This window comes from Dermacentor albipictus, chromosome 1 (genome assembly GCF_038994185.2).
Source record: "Dermacentor albipictus isolate Rhodes 1998 colony chromosome 1, USDA_Dalb.pri_finalv2, whole genome shotgun sequence".
In the NCBI taxonomy this organism is placed as follows: Eukaryota; Metazoa; Arthropoda; class Arachnida; order Ixodida; family Ixodidae; genus Dermacentor; species Dermacentor albipictus.
Window position 1 is genome coordinate 396,402,857 of NC_091821.1, and position 14,594 is coordinate 396,417,450.

Sequence of the window (14,594 nt, forward strand, 5' to 3'; positions counted from 1 at the left end):
AACATGTTTTAAATACGTTCCCTTTACTTATAGTGGAACATATACGTGAAACACTGTTGACGGTTTGTATGTAAGATACTTCATAAAGAAGAGGAGATGGTTATCACGAAAACCTTTAATGGGTGTTAAATTTTCGCACTTCTGCGCCCCTTTACGAGTTATACGGGCGAGAGCGTTCTTCGTTGGATGTAACACCTTTCCGAGATGCACAGAAATAATCTTAACGATCTCCTCGGCCCGCGACTTCCTTTTCTTCGGAACGTCTTTCTTTTTTTTTTTTTCCTATTGTATACCAGAACGACTCGCCGTATGGCTGACCCATGAGGCCAGTCGTCATTAACATCTGGTTGTCAGCTCATAACCCGCGAGCGCGTCGACGCGCCTCGTTGCTTATAATCCTGTGCGCTCCACTTCCCGGGCGATCGATGAACGAGCGCGCGGTGGCTGCGATGCATGCGCGCGCTATAGCTGCCCGCACGCGCGAACGAAGTCGCGCGTGTGTTATCGTGACCTCGTTTGTGCGGCTTTGCGATGCGAGTCGTTGGGCTTGACAATGCCGTTGCACGCATATACAGTATACACGCCATGGCCGAGACAGGGGCGTTGGCGGCCGGGCTCGAGTTCTCGAGCCTTATAGATTTGTGTTTTGGGGAAGCGGTACGGCAGTGCCTCTTCATCAACAACGGTGCCGAGCCAGCTGCTTTACCCCGTTTTTAACCTCGGCAAATGAACACCTCGCATCCGCGTGCAAAAACGATTTCGGGCTGACGTGAAACAGACGCGGCACACTCCGCTTAGCAAATCTGCGCAGATATACAGGCTAAACCTTCCTGTTCCAACATTACACAGAGAAGGGCGCCCTGTCACTACTACTACTACTACTACTACTACTACTACTACTACTACTACTACTACGTACAGCGACCGGCTCACGGCGCCGCCTGTTCCAGCTTATAACTTTCGTCGCTCGAAACCCGGACCGAGAGCTCGCGAGTTTCATCTCATACGCGTGTGTCCGAGAGAGATTTGTTTCAAAGAGCAGGATGAAATATAGAGGTCGGGATCTCGGCGATGAGGTACCGGCTGCTCCGTTCACTGTTGCGTTCTCATAGGAGACAGGGCAGGAGATCGCGGAAGGAGATCGGAGAAATTTAGCGTAAGGAGGGTAAACGGATAGACGAGTGAGAGGGTTATTGGAGCAGCGTGAAGATTTGTGAGAACGTTGAACGTGATGTTACGGATGACACAGCGTGGGCATAAGGGAAACATCTGTGATTATATAAGGAACGATATCAAACGCTGAGCTCACGTGATGCAGCGGGCCAGCATTGCGAAAAAACGCGTGTGTCAGCAGACACAAGCGCGAACGGTCGTAAACCTGCATCCGCCTTTGCACGTCGACGAGCACGTGATCAGGCTGCAACGTGCACTCGAAATATGGGGCCATTATTCAACCAACATGCCTGCATCCTGCGTAAGCATCAGCTGCTATAGAGCAGGGGCCTTATATAGCATCGACAACGAAACTCCAACTCCGATCGCTGTATATACTGCTGCGCAGTGCCTTGCGGCCACGGTGTAAGAATTTCTTACACCGTGCTTGCGGCACACCGTTTAGCGGTGATGTTCGAGAAACATTCGCGACTTGGACGCGGCTCGAATAGCTCACGCGGAAAACTCTTTCTCTACGTGCGCAGGCGTTTGAGAAGCACATCGCGCGACTCTACGTGTGCCGGCACACATACGTAAGCGGTACTTAGCGCCACATACCGCAGTGGTATCTCCTCCCCCCTGTGTAGTGCATCACTCCGGCAGGGTCTCTCCCGTGCCCTCTTGCAGGGGGCGATGAATATGTAAAGGGCGACGAAGGACTGAGCGCCGCGCTAAGCCGCGTGCGCTCGCCTCGTTCGAAGAAGGGGTCGTATACTATCTCTCCCTCGCGCGCGCGCAAAATCGCCGCCGCGTCTTGCGCGGCGGGTTCGTAATGAACGTTCGTTCGTCTCCCGGTGTGACTCTGCAGCACCGGTGAGCGCCGCGCTGGCAGACGTTCTCGTTACGCGTTTCACTTTCGTTTTATCGGTACCTTCTTCCTTCGCGCGGTCGTGGCGTCCGCCGTGCAAGAGAAATGGGGGCGGTAAGGGGGGGGGGAAAGGGGGTCTTTCTCTTCCTGATCCTTTTTCTTTTTTTTTTTCACCGCGGCCTTTTCCCACATGTTCATCAAAGCGGGTTGGGTCGAAGAGCGGCGTCGACACTCTCTTCTGCTGGGCCACAGCTTTTGTTTGACGAGAGTAGCAGACGGCGCGCGTGCCCGCATTCCCCTGCCAGGCGGGCTGTCGCTCGGGTGTGTTGCTGCACGGGCGGGTGTACGCGCATGCGCACACACGCACGCACGCGCGCGCAGCTTTCTGTCAATTAATGGACGGATGCAACGGCCGCGGCCCTGCAGCTTCACGCACTTTGCGTTGCTCTGAAATGGTCGCCGTCATTACGAGCCGCGCTTTTCCTCTTTCCTCCTCTCCTATATGGGGCCAGAGCCTGTGTGGACTCTATGCAGGCACGCGGACACGCATGCATGCAGCGGTCCGAGATTGGTGCGCTTTTCTTTTTTTCGCGCAGCTGGAGGGAAACGAGACATTGTCTCCCCCCCCCCCCCCCTCCTCATCCTCCATATGAATGCCCGAGCTTGTCAGAACTTCTCAGTTTACGCAAACCGACGTAGTGCCTTTGTACCTGTCGGTGCCCGACTTTGCAGCTGCGCTAAGTTATTATTCTTCGTGATTCTTACTTTTATATTTTCCTTTACTCCCGGCCACCCCTTTTCCCACCTGTAGGCTAACGCGCTGTCATGGGAAATAAACGGTTTGTACTCAGTCATTCGTTACATGTTTGCGTGGCTACTCGATTTTAGGTCTTCGTCTAACAACTTTGTCTTCGCGGTGGAATTTAATGTAAACTAGTGCAGGATTGGGCAACGTCTGGGGTATTTTCCGCTACTCGTTCCTGCTTTAATTAAACCTAGATGTGGGCCTGCATATTTTAGCAGTCGCGGGACCTGCGATGCAGCGTCCTGCGCACATTTTCGCTTCGTGTTTCATATATGTACTTGAAAGAAAATCGGGGAACCAGAAGAATCCTTTAATTTTGTCAACAGACACGCCCTGTCCGATTCTCTTTTTCTAGTATCGTCCCAGCACCTTCGTATCTGTAGCCAACCATCGGCCGCAACCGTTCCCGCGCCCGTCTTACGCGTCCTCTAAAGTAAACATCAAAAGCAGGCGGCATTAGCTTAAAAGCGGGCAGTTTATACCGCCGACTAGATTCGGCTTACGTCGTATCCGCTCTCACCGTCGCGAAAGTGGTCGTTCCAAAAGAGCGGACGAGCGCCGCAGGTTTAATGTCCTCCACCGAAAAAAAAAGACAAATAAGAAGAACGTACGCAACAAAAAAAAAGGGGGAGGGGGGAGCGCGCGGTATCTTGTCAGCGTATATATACGGCATATACCGCTCCCCATTAATGGCAGTCCGCGTGTACGCTGGCGACGGGTCGAAGCGGACCCTCCCCTCCCCCCTTCCTCCACGTCCGGTTTTGGCTCATCCAGTGGACGCAGCGGGCGCGAAAGAGAAATAAAAGCGCGTCCACCTGTCGGTGGCGATAAGGCACCCGATAACGCGCGCGCCCCCTTCTTATACTGTACGGGGCCGCCTTTGCCACGGCGGCTTTATACGAGAGTATACGCGTCGGGTCCCAAGCGAGCTAGCGCCCTTTCGCCGCCGCATCGGCGCGGCCTTCTCTTCCGTCTGAGAAGCTGTCCTCTTCCGACATGAGCGGCGGCCTGGAGTGCACGGTCCAGCGCGATGGCCGGTCTAAAGGAGAGCGCTCGTGGCAGCAGCTGCGGGTCCCCCCCGTTCCGAGAAACCGGGCGGACGCAGCAGCGGTGGCGTTTGTCCGCGCTCTCTCGCTGTTTCTGCCGAAGCCCGTGACCGGCTTCCCGCCGTTTCCTTCTTCACTCTCCGCTCCCTGCGAAGCGTCCGATGGTTCGGCGCAACGCAGATGCGCCGTGCGGGAAAGCCGACTTGCACTTCCCTTTCTAGGTCTTCTTGTCGGTCTGTTTTCTGGTCGGCGCTTGTGTGCGAATGCGTGCGAGAGGCTGTACGGGAAGCCGTACTCTGCTGCAGCAGCTGCTGTCCCGACCCGTCTCTGTCCGTCCCCCAACCCGCGGCGCGTTCCTGCTTTCTGACGCCGCTGGCAGTAATGCCGTCCTCCGTGAAGCCGTTGTTTGGCTCGGGGTCACACTGTCTCTTTTGTTTAGCCGCTGTTTTTTTTTTTCGAAGATACAGGTAATGTCTAAAAGCTGCGCACAGCGGTAAACTTGAAGATGAGGTTGTGCACGAATCGATTTATGCCCGCGATATCGATTGCAGCCGAGCAGCAGCATGCCAGGCCTTCTGCGTTCCTTTCCGATTTCGCCGCTTTGTGTTCGGCGCGTTGCTAACCTAAAATAACGACAGCGGTCGGTATCTTGCGCTAACTGCAACGAGAAGAATGAAGAGCGCGCCCTTTAATGTCGGGTGAGGGGCCGCCTTGCAAAGGTTCGGCAGCTCGGCAGAGAGAGTGGCATATATATGGTCCCGTATGCGCGCATCTCGCTGCCCCTTGTAGCGGGCGTTTTCTCTTTTTATTCGCCGAAAAAGGCAGAATCGCGAACAAGAAGAGGGCGCAACTTCCGAAAACTTGGCTCCCGAGGGAGCCAACCGGCAGCGCGACGGGTGAAAGTGAAAACAAGCCGAAGCCCTTGTGGTGGTAAGCGGCGATTAGGCGGCCAACGGGAGGGGCTTTCCCTCCAACAACGACGATACAGCAAGTGCTAAACAAAAGGAACAGCGTCTGCCGGTGTTGTTTCGTCCCTCTTTGTGTTCTGGGCCGCCGCGAGGGGGGCCAGCGGACGAACCGGTTTCCCACCTGGGCCTCGCATCCTCCCCCTCTTCTCCAGTCTGGTTCCAGACCTTATCGCGGCGTTTACACACGCTCGTCCGTACGCCCATGCATAAACACGAGACGGCGGCCGCCGGCGGCAGTGTTGTTGTGCTGCCCCGCACGTGCTGCTGGTGCTGCCGCCGGTGAGCGGCCGACCTCCGGCCTGCCTGTGCACTGCCTTTGGGGCCGGGCAGACAAGGCAAGGCAGGCGCAGGCGCATCACGACTTCGGGGACTGTCAGTCCTGCTGCGCGTGCGTTCGTGCGCCAGAGCTCTGTGCGCAACTGGCGGAGAACGGGGAAGGAGGAAACTACGAGCGAGAACTAAGCCTCCCTTTCGCCGTCTTTGTATTTGGCGCGGAGGCGTTTACTTGTTTGTTTGTCTGTTTGTTCCCCCCTACCCCCCAAAGTGTAATGGCAGTTACCCGCTGCGGAGAAGAATTGGCGCGGTGGTAAATTGGGAGCGGGCGTTTGTTGTTCTTTTAATAACAGTAGAAATACTGGGAGGTAGGCAGCGGACGTTTGCTTCTTTGGGCCTGTTTCTAATCCCGTGTGTCTCTTATTGTTTTCTTTGTCTGATGGTCCATTATGCAGGCGAGGCTAAACGCGCGTGTCGTAAGAAGAAGCCTGCGTTGTGCGAGAATAACTATTGCAGCAAGGGCACTTCATTTAAATAAAGATAACAAGACTAACGAGAGCGGAGAAGGGGAGGGGGGGGGGCAGTAGTGAAGGGGAATCAGCAGTAAGTAAGATGATTGGGGGTGCAGTGTAGTGGGTAGAAGGAAGCGCAGCATAAAAGAAAAGAAAAAGCTAATTGGCCGTGCAGGATTTGTTCGTTACAGTTTTGTATAGTGTTTCTTTTTTCTTTTTTTCATTTTTTGTGCGGCCTCATTTGTATTTTGTTGTGTTTCACTCCTTTTTCTTCTTTTTGTCGTTGTGAAAAATAAATGGAGCGAAAAGTGCTAATGAGGGCCAGTTTGCGCTTGAAATGGAGCACGTCGCTTTTCCTTTGTGTTTCTGTGCTCTTGATTTGCCTGTGATGCATTTTAATTGTCCGCTTGTTTGAATGTGTCACGCACTGTGCCCGCTCTAAATTTTCCTTTTGTTTTTCTTTTTCCCTGGCTTGCTGCGCTGGGCAGAACCTTAATTTTGCCATTATTGTAGGCACGCGCGGCTCTGTGTGCGAGCTTGAGTGCTCAACCGTCGTTTGTTTTTCGTGCGCGCCATCACGGTGTACGCGCAGCGTTTTAGCCGCCATGTTCACGCAGTATTATCAGCAGCAAAAGAAACGAAAGTGAAACAAAGCACTATATACCGCTTGCTTTAACGCGTGTTGCTTTAGGAAGCGCGTGCTATACTGTTCCAGCTCCTACTATAACAGCTTAGTCTGAGGTTAGTAACATATAGAAAGCATCAGCGAGAAAAGCAGTTGCTACATTTAAAAAAAAAGAATGAAAAGATGTCATCACTCTTGTCCCAGCGGGGCAGTCGCGAAGTTACAGAGAGGTCTACGAGATGAATGAATTCCGGGGTTGTACGTGCCAAAACCACGATTTGATTATGAAGCACGCCGTAGTGGGGGACTCTGGGTTAATTTTAATATCTCCGGGTGGTCAAATTAATCCGGAGTCTCCCACTATATGGAGTGCCTCATAATGAAATCGCGATTTTGACGCGTATACAACCCCAGAATTCATTCACGAGCTGACGTGTTTCCCTGTCGCGCTGTCGTGAGCGTATGGTGGACGTGACATAACAAGAAAAAAAAGTTTTTTTTCTCGCTGCACTTATACATTTCGCCCTTTCGTTCGCATACCTCGCTGGTCTGGCGTTTTGGCGAACAAACCCAGTTCCACAATTAAACGAGCGCCAGAGTTCTCACTTCCATGTGCGTAGTCGCTGCAAAACGGAATTTCGACAATCGTCCTCCGTCAGAACGGAAAGCTCTAGGCCAGCTTGGCCAATTAAAGAACATCCGCGCAGAATGCCTTATTCGCGCTGCTGAGATTTCTGCAGTCTGCGGGGCTTCACGACAGACTTTAGGAAAGCCGCCCCGTACTGCTCTATATTGTACGCGGTTTGATTGTGATCGTCTATCTTTCTCTCTCTCTCCCTTCCTTCCGCTCTCCTTCTCTTTTCGTCCCCCTACTCTTCCCCCCGTGCAGAGTAGCCAACCCGAACTACTCGTGGTTAACCTCCCTGCCTTTCTATGCATCCTTTCTGTCTCTCGTCTCTTGCTTAGATCATTCTAGAAACGTTTCTGTGCCAATACGCGTATACGTCGAGACCAAGGGTGTTTGCGCGGTAGGGGGGGCGGGGGGGATACTCATTAGTGGCCTGTTTGCTCAGACCCAGTCGTGCACGCTCATGACGTGTATCCGTGACACCTGAGTACCTTTACAAGCCTGCGTATGTGTATCGTCAGCCAGATCTTCATTCTTTCGAGAACAATGGCTCTCGGCTTCCTGCCAGCTCGTCGAGCAATACTGGTACGACTTCGGCGCGCTCAGTCAAACGCGAACACGTCCGTCGTTAGAGCGCTGCACCTACCCTGACGTCAGAGAAGGTGTCGCTGACGCCATCACTGATATCTTTGAGTCACTCGTGGTCATCGTAGCGTGCACCGCGCGCAGCAGCGCTGTGATTCGGAGGCCTCTTCGCGTAGGGTTTCGTAGGATGGGCATAACATTCGCTACATACCTATTTGTAACGAACATATTTATACTGTATATGTGTTGCACATCGGGTGTCGTGGTCACACTTTGACACCAGCATGCTACTGCGGTGACGGCACACGGTGGAGTTGTTCATCTTCAGCTTAAAGCTCACTCACTCCTCATGGCTGCCGCGTCGTCATACGAATACTTATCGAGCCCTGTGTCGGGTATCGGATAGGACGGTGTGTCATTCACTTGTTTTGAGATCGTCGCCGTGATGACGGCGCCTCGAGGCTGATTCACTTCGGCAGGTGTTTGTCAGCCGTCACGTCACGAAGTCGTACGCGTTGCCGCCGCTATGTCCGCGCACGTCGCGGCGCTCACGTGGCCCATCGCCTTCGCACGAAAGTGTGTCCACAAGCGACTCTGTTTAGAGCCGTTTCGCAAGTCACTCCATGGTGACTTTCGCAACCGCGCGCGGGTGATAATGCAAGCAAGCACGTGGAGAAGCTCTTGGCCTCGAGCCCATACGGCGGCGCGTAGTACTCGCATCTTAAACCCGTCCGCCAGCTAGGCGCAGCTCGCGGTGTTTGCTCGGCAAACTCGTCCGTTTCTGTGGGCAGCTACCGTTCTATATATCCTCTCCTGCTCGGTGTGAGTACATTCAGCGGTGGCGCGCACGCTCTTTGGACGGCAACCACTTCGCGAAGTGCAGCCTGCCTGCTCGCTTCGGTTTGCGCCCACGTTGACCTCGACCCGACTGTGATGAACACCAGAGTCTCTCTCTCTCTCTCTCTCTCTGATCCCGTGATGAACACTGGCTCTTTCTCTTGCTTTCTTTCGCCCTTTACCGCCAGCGCTCTGTTTCAGCGAGCTCGATCAGCGCCGACCTCGGCGTCGAAGCAGAGGCTGTGTGTGTGCTCTCCGCATGCGTTAGAGTCACGCACGCTTGTGGTAGTGAGTTATAGCGCGAAATTTCGGCTTAAAGGGCTGGCTCCTCCTAGAACTGCGAGGAGAAGCAAGCCTCTTAGTGCGAAGGACACGTGAGGCGAGAGTTTCTCGCGACGCCACAGCGGAGCCTCGCACGAGAGTATTCTTCCCGCCTGCGTATACAGTCTTGCAGAGGCGACGCCCGACGCCGTTCTTTCGAGTTTCGGCCCTCCAAGGAGGAGGAGGAGGGGGGGGAGAGCTAAGAGACGTGTAGCAAGCAAAAGAGGGGGTGTGGACTCGGTGAGGCGTCCAAGCCCGTCGTGTTCTCGTCTTCGTGGTCCCCGCGATGGCGCGGAGGCGTGAGTAGTTGGCTTCTCATGCACCGTCGCCCACGCGGCAGAGAGCCGTTTTGATGCCATGGCCTGCCGCGGCAGCACAGGCAGCGGCGTGTATAGCAGTGCGGTGGGGGTCGGCTTTCTCGCCTAGGTGTGTGTGTGTGTGCGTGCGTGTGTGTGTGTGTGTGTGTGTGTGTGTGTGTGTGTGTGTGTGTGTGTGTGTGTGTGTGTGTGTGTGTGTGTGTGTGTGTGTACGCGCGCAGCTGGGGGGTACGCGCGGGGCCACGCAGCGCGTTTATAGAAAGCGCCACCACTGCCACACACGGCTTTCTCTCTCTCGCCATGCGGTGTTGTGCAGAGGAGATCGAGAGGGCCGGGCCCGCTGTGCCCCGACTCGGTCGCGTGAGCAGAGCGCGCGCATGCGCGACTTCGAAAGGAGGTTGCTAGCGTCGCGCGACGGTCGTGAAGCTGTAACGAAGCGGTCCGCTGGAGCATGGCGACGAGCCCGCGCGACAGGGTTAGCGCGCGACTCTATACGTATATGTATATGCTATACGGCGCTCGGGCCAAGCCAGCGGTTGTGCAGTGCGGGGGCCCCCCTTCGGCGACGACTTGCGTAGGCGGAGGAGGGGGGGGTCCATCCTGTGGGCTAGTCACTGGAGCGTGATCTCGGGCACGTACTGTGTCTGCCAACGCTCGCTGTCTCTCTCTTACTTCGCTTGACAAAAACGTCGTCGCGCGCCCGTTGCCGTAAACAATGTCGCCATTGCTGCTGTTGCTGCTACTCTCCTGAGGATAGATGGGTCGTCTCTCTCTCTCTCTCTTTACGACCTCACAATAGAGCCGAAAAGAAGAATGGTGTCTTGAAAAACCTACGCACGGTTGCAGCTACACGTGGCAGCGTAGTACGAAGCCGGGATTTGTGCATCGGTAAACTTGAAAAAGGTCGTGGTGTGAGCGAAATTCATATATACCCCCCCCCCGCCCGTCCGTCCGCGGATGACAGAGCAGCGCGGTTGTCGCGTTTTCTCTTCAACGCACGCTCGACACTTGCGTACCGTCATTAGTCGGGTATACGCTTCGTCGGAGCTTGTGCGCGTCCGCTGGTGTGGTATCCAACGTTCCGTTGCCCTACACCTTCCGCGCGATAAGTAGCACGTGGCGAAGTGACGACGGTGCAGCGTTTGTTTGCAACGTCTCGTTAAGTAAAGGCGAGAGACCGAAAACAGAAATTGTCTCCGAGGCCAGCGTTCATTGTGCTTGGCGTAATGGAGTGCTGACCCTGAAGGGCAGGGGGGAGGGGGGAGCACTGCCATTTCTTCAGATGTGCGTGACGGAACCAAGCCTATACTTTGCGCGCATCGGGGAGAGGAGCTGTGATGCGACCGTCGGCGTCATAAGACGCATTCGTGGCCGAGAGCCAACGAGGTGTGCCCCTCGGGAACAGACGCGTGCAGAAAAAAGGTTGGGCCACGTGATTGGTAGTCGGCAACAGCGGTGGGCGCACGCCTAGATTTAGCGCGCGGTGCCCGTGACCGGGACAAGCATTCCTATTGTGGCGTCCATTCGAGCGCCCACGTCTTCTCGCCCTACTTTGCCGCGAAGCAAAGCGTGTGCTGCCTGGGCCACATGGCGCACTTCGTATGGTGTTTTAATTAAGTGTCAAGTGCGACGAAATTTTGGACCGCGTAAGATTGTCTTGTTTTAAGGAAGTGCAGACATGGAGCTGACTTAGCAGAAAATATATTGAATGCGCAAGAGAGAGAGGGAGGCAAAAATGAAGCGACAAGCAGCAGCAAGGAACGAAGAACAGGTTAATCAGAAAAACGCCCGATTGGTTATGCGGCGCGAGCGAAGGCGGACTGGTGATTTGAAAGACAGATGGGTGAGGCAGCTGGTGAGGAGTGCAGACAGTTAGTTACACGCCCACGTTATAGCGGCTGGGCGTATACAGTAAGCGGCCACGCAAGTATTTTCACTTTAGCAACGTCATTAATATACGAATATCCTTCTACGCATATAATGGCGAATTCCGTGCATTCGCCTTGTGTAAGCTTTCCGCAGGTTCGCGTGACAATCTTGTAAGCGTAAAAGGCACAAGAGGTCGAGGAATATCATTGATTGATTGATTGATTGATTGATTGATTGATTGATTGATTGATTGATTGATTGATTGATTGATTGATTGATTCCCCAAGCAAAACCCTATAACAGACGTCGTAGTCGAATGCTGAGGATTTTGACCATTTGGGGTTCGTTAACGTCTAACAAATTCTAAGCACGCGAGCGCCTTTGCATGCATGCAGCTCTAATAATGAGGCCTCCGCAGCAGGAATTCGAATTCTCGATCTCGTGCTCAGCGAACACTGCTCGCTTCTCTCTCCTATATAGTGCGTGACAGACGGTACAGACTATACTCGAACCGTGAAGCAGCAGTCAAGTATCCTCGCGGGTTTGATGTAATTCGCCGGCGGTATACCGCTACGCGATCTGTATTCTGACGTGTGTTCGTCGTGTCCCGTCGCATGTGGTGTGATGCCGCGTCGGCAGGAAGTTGCGCCACACATGCACTCCATGCGAATGCATGCACTATATACATACCGGTTCTCTCCGTGCGATCCTATCCCGCATGGAGAACTACTGTACGGTATATCGCACAGGCCGGCCATTAAATAAACCGATGCGCCTTCTAAATGTCCAATAATTCGCAACATTATACGTCGATATTGGTTGATCCAGTTTGGTTTTGCAGAACGGAGATGGTGATTTTATTATTATTTTGCACCGTTTTATATATATATTTATGTAAAGTACGTAATAAAGTGTCTAAATAATATACGTATATGCTTCAGCAGGGCCGGCCCGCAAGTTTATTGCGCACCATTTGTGCAATATATAACATACGCTGGTGTTCGCCGAAATAGTTTTCCTCCGAAAAATCGTCGGCCATATATCACCGGTCTCTCCCGGCGCCTGCACTACGGCAAAAGCATGGCTTACGAGATTTACTTTCCATTAGTATGAGAAAGCCGATTCCTTTTCTTGCAACAACTTGCAAATAATTGCAATTCTTTTTTCTTCCTTTGTTTTCGTGTCTTAAAAAATTAAATATATGCCCCTGCTTTGCGATATACGTTCTCGAAGAACAGCGATGTTATGGCTGGCGGACTTGCTTCTCCTGCCGTCTTCAGCCGCTTCGTGCTGCTTTTGATGTCGCTTTGCAGTATGCACGTATACGCCCACTTGCACTCGTCAAGACAAGCGTAGTATCAAGTCGATATTTTTGTATTCTTTGTTAACGTTTTGTTACTCAACTCTTTCCCTCGCCTCCACCCTCGCCACATTGCGAAGAAAAACGAAACTTTGCCAGCAACCGCCACTGGGATTCGAACCCCCTGCGGCAACGCGTAAATTTGGAGTGCTAGACGCGCATTGCGTTATCGCGCAGCTTCGTCGCTTTTAGACTGGTGTGGCCTCCGAAATCGCGGTCAGTGCCCGCGATTTCGGAGGCCACGCCGGACAGTGTGTAGCAGCGAACGAGAACGACGTTGTTTGCATATGTCCATGAAGAAAGGCAATACTCGCAGAGATATGGTGGGCTCCGCTTCGAGAGCCATGCCGCTGTCGGAGGTTATAAACGAATTCAAAGCCGAAAAAAAAAAAAAGACGAATCGCGGAAGCCCTCTCTCATCTCTTGTTTTTTCTACCGTTCGGTGGCGCCGTATGTACGTACGTTACTGTAATGTGCTAGCAAAGGATGCTACCTTTGCTATAGCATTCACAGGCGTACGTATATATATGTAAAGCCCCCTGACGCATATACACAGTGCTCGTCCTGTCACCGCCGCCGCACGTAATCTCGCTCTCACGAGCGTGTTTCGCTCCAGGACGCGAATGGCCTGCTTGCATGCTCGCCCCTTGAAGGGGGGCTGGGCCTGGCCTGGCCGGCCGGCATGACACCGCGGGTCTCTCCTGCGTGCATTCGTGCCATGTCCGTGCGATAGGAAGATGCGCTGTCCCGGATGGAGAGAACCGTCAGTGTCAGACGCATACACGACGAACCTATAGCTTTTCTTTTTCATTTTCTTCCCTCTTTTCGTTTCTGTTTTACTCCGGAGCCTGTCCGAGCTTCTATGTGTCCGCTCCGGGTGGAGCCAGGGGCAGGAGTGCGCCTGCATCTCGCCGGGCCAGCCACGTTCGAAGCCGCGCTGCGATGGTGCCGCCGCAGACACGTGTGCAGCCCCCGCGCCATGACAGCTCGGTCACGCGCGGGCGACGTGAACGCGCGGCGCACGAGGCCTCGTCGTCGTCGTCGTCGGCCGGCTTCACGCGCGTCTCTCCCTCCTTCGTTTCCATGTGCGCGTGCAGTTGCGTGCAGTGAACACCGAGAGAGGAGAGCGTCGCGCTTGAGAGCCTCGCGCTCCTGCCGGTTAGCTATTAGACAGTTTTAGTACTGCGTCATGACGATACGTACGCAGCACGCAAGGGCTTTGCGGAACGTAGGAGCGCGTGTCGCGTTGGGGCTTTTAGTACTGCGAAATGCCTACGTACGTAAGAGGGCGAGCGTAAGACGCCGGGCGCGTCGGAGCGTATGGCCATGTCCGCCAGTACGTCGAACCGTCGGCCAAACTAGACGCTGTTGATGTCGCTAACGTGATGTAACGTCTGGGCGCGTTACCGCTTCGTCGGGCTATATTTAGGCCTTTAAGAGACTGTAATTTTAAAGCGGATATAATCCACGAATCATATCGAGAAAAATATAAAAACGAGTACTTGCTTTCTCAGGCTGGCACGGTCATTTGCGACAAACTGCGCCAAAAGCAGGTCGAGCCTTTCGCGCAAACAGCACACACTGAACACTTCCTCAAAAACAAAGTTCCTATTTTTGCTATGCATTCCCAACGTGCAGGGTCTGGGAATGCCTTCTGCGCGTTCACTTCACGCAGCAAAGCCAAATCGTAGGCCATTGAAAGTACCGCCTCCCGCGAGTCGCCTTTGACGCTGCCATCTTGGGAAACTCTTTTGTCTCGCCCTCTCCCGAACAAACGAGAACCACGAGAGCAGCACGCAAGGCTCCCTACGTACGCACGCAAGAATCGGATGCGTGCGTACGCAACGGCCGCGTACGCATCTCGTACCGTTTGTGTTGCGTTCTGCACATGCGCAGTTTGCAGAACGCAGCGATCTTACGTACGCAACGCCGTTGCGTACGCTACGTACGCAGTACTAAAACTGCCTATTCGTACAGCTTGATTTCCGCGCGGGATTAACCGCAGAGCGCCTACATACATTTTTTTTTGCTCGTTGTTTTTAGGTTTCATTTACCGCCGCACTCCGAGGGTTAGAGTTAATTGCAGCTGTTACGTGATAATTTGGCTTGTACTCCTAAAGCGCGCGCTCGTTTTCGTGGTTCGTGGCTGGAGGCTGATTTAGTCGCACTTGCTTGTTGTAGGGCGAGGCTGAATTTGATATATTCGTGCGCTGCATGCGTATACAGCAATAATCGGCGCGTGGAACAGAGCTTCCCGAAATTGTCTGGCGCACGGAAAGTAATTAAACTGTTTCGTATAGCCGTCCAATCGTGTATACGTGTCGCGCCAGAATTTGGCTCGGTTACTGATTGCCGATTCGATTTACCTCGCTGACATGCAGTATTCGGGTATTCTGCGCACTGCTTTATGGGAACACGACGAGTGCTC

At 53.7% G+C, this 14,594-nt stretch overlaps 1 protein-coding gene across 4 annotated transcripts in view; it reads left to right on the forward strand.

The window, feature by feature from the left end:
- The window catches only part of Sema1a (semaphorin 1a), a 149,438-nt gene that overhangs the window by 42,980 nt on the left and 91,864 nt on the right, over positions 1–14,594 (forward strand). The gene's annotated exons all lie outside the window — the stretch shown is intronic.